Raw genomic sequence first — 10,228 nt, forward strand, 5'->3', positions numbered from 1 at the left:
CCCATCATCGCCAATCTCTACAGTGGTCTTGCGACTACTATCGGCCAATAGCTACCTCTGATTTTGGATGATGGATTAGCTCCTAGCACTGTCGACACAAACTATGGTAAGCTGTTAATAGATTGTCTTATTGATTTTTTTGATCCATCCAGTAGGTGTTATTGTGTTCGGTCGAACTTGCATTAGGGATTCCATCAGGGAGGTTCATTGCTTCCTCTTCATCAGATTTGCAGGACCTTGTCATCGCTGGACAGACTCGATTACCTTTTAGCAGCTACCTTGTTGTCATCATAGAGGTATTCACTAAACCCTAGTATATGTTTGGGTGATGGATGGTTTTTACATAGATCTAATGCAATTTTGATTGTGGAATATAGGTTATTGGATTAGGAAAGGGTTTTATGTTTAACCTAAACTAATTTAAGGTAGATGATGGCTTTATTAGGGTTAAACCAGTTTAACTCTAGCTTAGGTGGTTAATCAATAATCGTATTTGATTATGATTATCCTAATTAGGTTTGAGGATGCGATTTAGCTATTTAACTCGTAAGTAATTAGCTAAATCTATATGTTTGATTTGCAGGATTTTGAGGCGAGACGAGCGTCTCGATGAGGGATTGGTTTAGCACGATCTCTCTTTTGGAGGCGGGTACTTTGACTTTATGTCATTTGATATGCATAGTAATATTTTTAACAAATAGCAACGATTGTGTTTTTCTTATTTGCTTCGATTGATCACTACCCGATCCGTTACATGCTTGTTTGTTTATTTGTTATGCACATCATGTTAGTACTTATCTGATTATATATGCTTATAGGGGCAGTGACACAATCATGTTATATATTATATCCAGGACCTATGGTTTTTGATACCTTATTTGATCTGTGTACCTTTGATTTGATTCATTGTCCTATAGTACACATTTTATATTTATATATGGATATTGCTATGCTGTTCAGGATATTTTAGTGTCATGCATCATCTCGCATGATTGCATGTTGTGCGATGGTTTGCTCTATTATTGTTGAGCACATCGCCAGTTACATGTATCTGTACACACCACCACTCATGGATTAGTGGTATATCAGACAGGTGTGTGGCAGTTCTGCTGTTTGGCTCTGTTGCTCTGGTGACTCAGCGTGGTAGCCGGCAGACGATTCTGCTCTGTTTGGCTCCGCTGGTTTAGTGGAGTAGCGTGGTAGCCGGCAGGCGGTTGGACTCTGTTTGGCTTCGTTGGTCCGCTCATGGGTAGTGTGACGCAGCGTGGTAGCCGGCAGAGATTCCTCCCCGTCATCGTGTACCGGGAGATGAGAGTATTGAGCTCCCCCATTTATGATTTGGGGTAGGAGGATAGGTGTACTCCGACAGCATCCCGTCCACTCGGTCACTCATCGGGAGCAGTGATGGCAGAGTGCACGATTGTCACAACCCTACCCACTCGGTCTCACCATTGTGTGTGAGATGGCTGGTTGGCGTCAGGGGTGACCATGACATTGACATCATATGCATGATGCATTTATTGCTTGTGTTTGCTGCATTTACTTGCTGCATTTATATGGATGCATATAATTGACATGCATACAGGATTTATGACACTCTCGGTCTGACGACCCTGTTTTACTTATACCTTGGTCCTGGTTAGTACAGTTTTCTTCTGCTTATTTCAGTTGCATTTACCCTTTTTGTATCAGGAGACTGCACGCATGATTAGTGTTGGTTGTTATTTCCTTTATTATGCATATCAGTTGTTACCCGTTGAGTTGTTGAACTCACCCCCGTGGACACTATTTTTTTCAGGTACCAGGTTGTTTATGGAGTCGCTTGGAGTATCCTACCTGCCGGTCCCCACGTCACATTAGAAGACTAGTCTCCGTATTTTTGTTTTTTTTTTATCTTGGTATATGATATGTGTGTATTTGGCTTTGTGTTCCAGTTTTGTTCCCGGAGTGTTGTGTTGTTGTGTGGTGTAAGCCTAGCCGGCTAGCAGTCTTCGTTTATAGTTGTATGTGTTGTCTATTGTATTTCCGTTGTGTTTTGGTTCCGGTACAGCCGTGTGTGCTGATAGTTTTACATATAACTGCGTGGTGATATTTTATTGTATCAGCCGAGTAGGCTGCATATAAACTACGTGGTTGTGTGTTTATTCCAGCCATCTGTGGCTGAAGTATATTGTGCATGTAGAAATGATTCAGATTGTCAGCCGTACAGGGAGGTGCTACCGAAATTTCTTCTGACAGGGACTCCCCCGGGGCGTGACAACCGGTCTGTCATTCAACAAGTACAGGTCATGCTTGCATACGAGTTAACTTGAGTCAGTGTAATTCAGGCTCCGGATTTGCACCCCTATGGACCCACAAGTGAGAAAGAGTTTATCTTCATATATATGTTGACAACATCAATGCTTGTGAAATAATATAAACGAACCAACTAAAAACTAATGCACGATAAAACTTTCTTCATCCAACTTTCCTTGTTTCCATTAAAATTTCTAATGCTTGAATCTCACACCCAGACCTAGAAGGCAAAGTAGTATGGGTTCCAAATAACCCACTGCATTCTTGAACCTGAACGCCACTAGAAGGAAAAATTATTTGGCTGACGAACATGTCTACAATGTTGGGGTTGTAAGATTATAAATGAAGTTTTGCATTGAAAATATATAGAAAAGATCATGAGTTTATAAGCGAAAGATATTTCCATTAGTATGAGGTTTTTTGTGTAAAATTCAAAAAAAAAAATTATGAAAACTTAGACTATAAAGTAGATAATATCATTCCTTTATGGAGATATCTAAATTCTTTCAATTCTTCAAGATTACAGCTTTTGGACTCGGGAAATTTCAAACTGATCTCCGGCGACTCTAATAAAATTCTAAGCCTAAGCCTCGATGAGGCCAGCAACTGCAGCTACCGGCACTGGCATTTGCAAGACGGGGTGTGGCAACTTTTGTGGTTGATACCCGAAGAATATTGCGATAACTACAATTATTGTGACCGCAACAAAGTTTGCACCAAAGGCTACATGCACTCCTGCGTTTGCTTGCTAGGGTTCAAACCCAAACCTGCAGAGAATGGGTTCGAAATGGAGAAGCCCTTGAGTAGCTCGTCCATCCATATTTCACAGGTGCAGAAAGTGAAACTGCCCAACACAGAACACCACAGCCCACAGCAGCGTGAATCTGGATGCGTGCAAGATCTTGTACTTGGTCAATTGCTCCTGCGTGGCATATGCTGTGGTGATTGGGCCGAATAGTTGCCACACAGCGTGGCGATTTGTTGGACCTCAAAAACTTTACCGATGGAGAAGATTATCAATGTGTTCGGTATGCAGGTTTGCCAATTTTATCGATGATGATCAAGGATGATATATATATACAGTTTGTAATCGTCAAGAATTTGTTGCTTTCTTAATGTAGAACATTTGACTTCTAAGCAGAAGAAGGACCTTTTCTGGGAAATAACCATTCCTCTATTGCTTGGATTTATTCTACTATGTTGTCTAATCTTAGTTGTGATCAGGAGGAGAAAACAGAAGATTGAGGACTGCCGTTGAGTTTTTTAATTTGCCAAGTTGACAAATGTAGAGAAAGGCAAATAATGACTTTGTTCATCATTTGGGAGAATTCAAGTAGCTGGATCATGGTGTTCGTACTCACAAGTGACATACAAAGGTTCTCTTAACAATCTAACACCATGGATTTTGATGATGCATCTAGGTTGATTGTGATAGGATCTGATCGGCGTCTTCTCTGTATAATAGTGGAGTAGGTCAGTTTTTTCTCTCGGTCACTTGAACTTTATCCATTCTTTTGTTGTCCGAGGAAAATTCATAAGAGAAGATTTCTGCTGATTAATGGTGTGGTCTTTGTAGCAGGTCCGATCAACACACTGGAGCACTACCTTCCTATGATTAATCTTCAATAAGAGCTGCAACAAATAATTTCTCAACTCAAAAAAAACTCGGGCTGGGAAGTGGATTTGGTGTTATTTACTAGGTAAGAGATCTAGTGTCGTAGGAAAAAGACTCATCTTTTCAAAGATACTTACATATTCCCAAGTATATTACATTTTGGTAGGGTCAGTTTCAAAATGGCAAAAGATTGCCGTCAAGAAATTGTCGAGATACTGCTCACAAGGCCAAAATGAGTTTCAAAATGAACTCTCACTGATATCCAAGTTACAACATAGAAATCTTGTTCGACTTTTGGGATCGTGTATTGAAGGAGATGAGAGACTCATCATCTAATCTTGAGCAAATGTGCCATATAAAACTAGGAGTTCATTGCTAAATTGGCAAAAACCGCCTTGAGATTATAATTGGAATTGCTCGTGGACTTGTGTATACTTGCATCAAGACTCTCTTGAGGGTCATCCATCATGATCTTAAAATGAGCAATATCCTCCTTGACAAGGACATGATTCCGAATATTTTAGATTTTGGCATTGTAAGAATATTATTGGATAGGATGGACCGACTAGAGAAGAGTGAATAGACGACTTAAAACCTTCTCTTGCTTTTTTGCTTAACAAGAACACATAATTAATTAAAGACAAATAAATAATATAAAAATAAAGAAGGGACTTGAGGATTTATTTAATTATAACCTACATGATTGTTAATCCAAGACAATTAAAAGTACTTAAACAAAACTCCTTCGACAACAGTCGAAGGTAGAGAAGTCTCTTACAACAGTTAGAAGCTCAAAAATGAAGTACAGAAGTTGATTCTAAGTGTGTTATTGAACTCCTAACTCTAGGGCGCTATTTATAGTATTCTGGTCATAAGTGATCGTTGCTGACGTGGCATTAGAGGTGCTTCTAATGACATTCAGGGCACCTCCAATCAGATAAAATCTCATTCTCATCACAACGGCTCCGCAATGGTTCTATGACATTGGAGGGGCCTCCTGTTGACCTGAAGCGCCTCGACTACTATTCATTCGAGGCGCCTCTAGTCAACTGAGGTGCCTCTGTTCCCATTTGTAGTAGATTATCTGTTGGATTCCCGAGACGCCTCCAATCACCTAAGACTCCTTAAGTCTTTAAGTCTTCATGGTTAACTTCCAACTGAGTTGATCATTTTCGGATTTCGTCGCTTGGGTGATACTTCGGTCATCCAGATATGAGCTCATCCGAATCTAACTCTAACCTTCTCCTTGAGTAGGCTTCCTAAGGGCTTCTCATCCCTCAGATGTGCCGCGTGCTTGCTTCTCATTCCACCGATATACTCTTCCACAGCTCCTCATTACTTGGATGCACCGAACCCTTAGACTCCCTTCCCATGCGATCCTTCTCACTCGCTGCGTCTTTTCAACTTATTATATTCCTAAGTCTCTACACACTCAGACATAAGACATCAAATACACATGACCTAACTTAATTTAGTTGATCACATGAAAATTAATCTGAGTAGCTTACAATCTCTCTCTTATGTGCATCAACCCGAATTAAAGTTAAGGCAAACAAACAAGAAACATGATTTATAAAAACAATCATAACATCAATTATGTCAACTAAGTACAATTATTAAATATTATAATTAAGAACAATTATTAAATATTACAATTAAGAACCAATAATAACTTTATAATCTCCCCCTTAACTTAACCTTCATAATTTTCCCCCTTAATTACATCAAAAAAAAAAAAGGGAAGAAAATGAAAAATAAAATTTGATAAAATTTTCTAGGAGTTGTTCACAAATGATCTAAGGTTCTTTACTTTTATCAAAATTATTTTTCAAATAAAATAATTTTTAAAAATAAAACATCAGATTAGCTAAAAAAAGTTTGAAACTTATTTTTAACTTTTGAAAAATACTGAAACTTTTTTGTCAATGTGAAACATAATCAATATAGTGTTTGAAAATATTTCTATAAGAAAATTATTTTTTTTAGTTAGAAAATATTTTTATTTACAGTAATGGATGTTTTGCAAATAAAATACTTAACAATAGATTTTTGCTTAAAAAATCTTGATAATTTTTTTAAACAATCAAAATATAACCATTATGTTTGGAAAAATAAATTTTTTAAAAAATTAATCTCTAAAAAATTTTGAATTTAAAATTTTTTTTTATTAAAAAATTATTTAATGGTCAAAAAATCTCAAAAGTTTTTCTTCCAATAGATAATATAAATTTTTATCGCACAAAGATTTAAAATGAAAGAAAATCGAATAGAACAATTAATTTAGCCAATATTTTTAAAAATTCACCTAAATTAATTTCAAGCATGCATATCAAATTAATTTAATAGGCTATAATAAATTTTAGTATCCAAAATAAATTATTAACTACTGGATTAATTAAATATTTTCTTAGAATATTATTTTTAGTAACTTTAATAATTTAACCTCTGTAATTTCTAATATATCAATTATGCTTCTCATTGTATCTAAAGTTTCATTTTGGAGTTTGTAAGGAATTTTAACATGTATGATCTTTTTCTAAGATTTCTATTTTATTTTTTACTATTACATTTTCAGTTATAATTTTATCAAACTCTTACTTTAAGCATGCATTTTTATTTTATTTTCTAAGTCAATATTAATCCTTTTTAGATTCATGCTTGGTTCGTAATTTGCACAAGGATCTACTTAGCATTTTTATTGCATTATATAATTGGTCAAAAGCTAAGAGTCATACCTCATTTCCTATGTCAGACTCGTAGATGGATGCTCCCCCTACATCGATGCTATCCACTGAGATGTCTTTGTCATCTAATTCTTAGTGACTAGTCATTAGTGCTAGTCCTGCGTATTTTTTCTCAGATTCAGATGATGACGATTCGTTGCACGTCGCTTTGAGGTTCTTGTGCTTGAACTTTCTTGACCGTTTTTCCTTTTCTTTTTCTTTACTTTTAATCTTGGGCAGTTGTCCGTAATATGCCCTTCTTCTTGGCAGTTGTAGCACCTCACTTTTCTTTTACTCCGAAGTAGCTTTGTTTCCTTTTTTTTTTTTTTTTATCAAAGTTGTCATATTTAAAAAATTTTAAAAATTTTCTTTCCATAAATGCTTCTTCATCTTCGTCAAGGGAAGACTTTGAATCTAGTTCGATCTTTTTGGCTTTTAGTGCTAGATTATGCTTCAGCTCTTTTTTTTCTGAGTTTTGCACATCGAGATTTATGAAGTTCTAAAATTGAAAATAAACTTTTTAAAGTACTTACCTCAAGGTCCTTGGTAGGAGTGTACTATTGACATCCATTCTGGTATTCTCAAAAATGCATTTATAGCATACATACCTTAGTGAATCTCGATTCGTTACCATTTCTCCAAGTTAGTTGAGTTCAATTGTTATTGATATGAACTTATAAGGAAAGATATCTCCAATGGTATGAGACCTTTAGGTAAATCTTAAAAATAAAACCATGAGGGTTTAGACCCAAGTAAATAATATCATACCATTATGGAGATATCTTAATTCTTTTGGTCATAACAATTTGTATCAGAGCCCGGACTGCCAGAAGGATTAACCACCGATTGTACACAAGAGTCATGGTCCAATTAAGCCATGTGGATAGAGTGCTCATCTCTAATGAAGAAAGTAGGGGCTCCCATGTCTAGATCAAGATGACTAGACACCAAGCAGAAAAGTCCTAGCTAGTTGCAGCTAGGCAAGGAAGACCTAGTAAGTTAGTTGGACCGAGAGGCAAGGAAGTCTTAGTAGGTTGGTTAGACCAAGGGATAGGAAAGTCCTAGTGGACTAAGGATTATATGACATCAAGCGGATAGGGTTGAGGGGGTAGTCCTTCGTTTCAGGGGGGATTGTTAGGTTGAAATGGTTGCAAATAAAGTCTCATATTGAAAACACATGGAAAGGATCATGGACTTACAAGGGAAAGATATCTCCATTGATATGAGACATTTTGGGTCGAGTCCAAAAATAAAATCATGAGTACTTAGGTCCAAAGTGAACAATATTATACTATCATAGAGATATCTCAATTCTTTTAGTCATAACAATTAGTTCCTTGGTTCGTCTATACAGTTAAGCTACCTTTTCTCTCTCTTCCATCCGGAGGTTGGTTTGTCGAGATTTTGGAGTAGATCTTGTCTTGCTAGTTTTGCCTCTGAGGTTCCTTCATGAAGCTGTAAGAACTTCTCACAGAATTCTTTGGTGGAGTCGTAAGTGCCGATTCAGTTGACTTCTTGAGGTGGTAGAATTCTTAGTAGATGGAACTCTGCCTACCGTTTGCCACAAAGTCAATTTGCTGCTTCTTGTTCATTAGTGCTTTTTTTTCTTTTTCGTTCTCATCCCTGGGTGCTTCAAAACCATATTTGTTGTCCATTGATGGTCGACTATAGGAGGATGAATATGTTAGGACCAAAAGTAGCTAGAGGGGGGGGGGGGGTGAATAGCTTCGCGTGTGCTCGTCGTGCTTCGTTGCTTGTTTCTTCAAAGTGATGCGCAGCGGAATACAAAGAAACAAACTACAACAATGCTAACAATAGGATTTTACTTGGTATCCACCTCACAAGAGGTGACTAGTCCAAGGATCCACGCACACACACACACCTCCACTAATAAACACTCCTTTTCGGTAACTACCGAAGGCGGAGAAGCCCTACAAGACTCTCAATACAAGTAGAAGAAAGGGTAGTAAAGAATAAGCAAAAGCTTACAAGAGATGCAGTAAAAACCCTAGCTTCTTCTTCTTCTCGTTGCAACTCGCCTCTTGACTTGGATGAACCTCCAAGAACCTTCAAGAACTGGCGGTGAGGAGCTTAGAGAGTGCTGGGGAGGAGCTGTGATGAATCTGGAATGAATCGGTGAGAAGATTGCCGCAGCCATCGAACGCCTGCAGCTATAAACGACGCCAACGGTCGGATCCCGATCGATTCGAATGTTCCCAATCGATCGGGGAGGCTTTGGATCGATCCACGGATCGATCCAGAGCGCCTCTGTGCTCTGGAAACGCGCCTGGATCGATCCACGGATCGATCCAGCGCTTATCACGCGAAGCAGCCGCGTCCCAATCGATCCACTGATCGATTGGGACCTCTGGATCGATCCACGAATCGATCCAGAAGCTCTCTGTTCGCTGGGACAGGTCTGGATCGATCCACTGATCGATCCAGCACTTGGTTTTTGTCCAAAACCAAGTCCTAAACCTCTCAAACCAACATCCGGTCAACCTTGACCTGTTGGTATGTCATGCCTAGCATCTAGTCACTCCCTTGACCTGCTAGGACTCCCTTACCAAGTGTCCGGTCAATCCCTTTGACCCACTTGGACTTTTCTCTGTGCCAAGTATCCGGTCAATCCCTTTGACCTACTTGGACTTTTCTTTCATGCCAAGTATCCAGTCAATCCTTTGACCTACTTGGACTTCCCAGCACCAGATGTCCGATCATCCTTGATCCATCTGGATTTTCCCTTGCCTGGCTTCACTCACCAGGACTTTCACCTAGCTTCACTCACTAGGGTTTTCCATCTGCCTAGCTTCACTCACTAGGACTTTCACCTAGCTTCACTCACTAGGGTTTTCCATCTGCCTAGCTTCACTCACTAGGACTTTCACCTGGCTTCACTCACCAGGATTTCCATCTGCCTAGCTTCACTCACTAGGACTTTCACCTGGCTTCACTCACCAGGATTTCCTTCTGCCTGGCTTCACTCACCAGGACTTTCTTCTGCCTGGCTTCACTCACCAGGACTTTCATACTACCTAGCTTCACTCACTAGGTCTTTCATTTTGCCTAACATCCCAGTTAGGACTTCCCAGTCAAGTATCCAGTCAACCTTGACCTACTTGACTCTTCTTCAATCAATATCTTATTGTCAAACATCTAAACCCAAACCAAGACTCAGCTTGGTTACCCAGGTCAACCTTGACCTGAGGGATATTGCACCAACAATCTCCCCCTTTTTGATGTTTGACAATACCACAATAACACTTACAATCCCATATGTAAGTTAGGCTAATCCCATAGCCTCCTTCTTCATGCCACTAGGTAATGAAAGCATAAATTAAGCTCTTCATTCTCCCCCTAAGAGGGCAAACTCCCTCTAGGTAATGAAAGCCTAACTTACTCCCTTTCATGAGTCCTTTCATTCTCCCCCTATGACCTTCCCATAGGTAATGAAGGACTAAGCTTAACCATACATTCTCCCCCTATTGGCACACATCAACCCATCGTTGGACACACATCAACCTATGCTCCACTTCTGGGCACACTTCAACAAATCCATTTGTTGAAGACTCTCCCCGAAGAGTTGCTCATCGTT

Source organism: Zingiber officinale, chromosome 4A, assembly GCF_018446385.1.
Source record: "Zingiber officinale cultivar Zhangliang chromosome 4A, Zo_v1.1, whole genome shotgun sequence".
Classification (NCBI taxonomy): domain Eukaryota; kingdom Viridiplantae; phylum Streptophyta; class Magnoliopsida; order Zingiberales; family Zingiberaceae; genus Zingiber; species Zingiber officinale.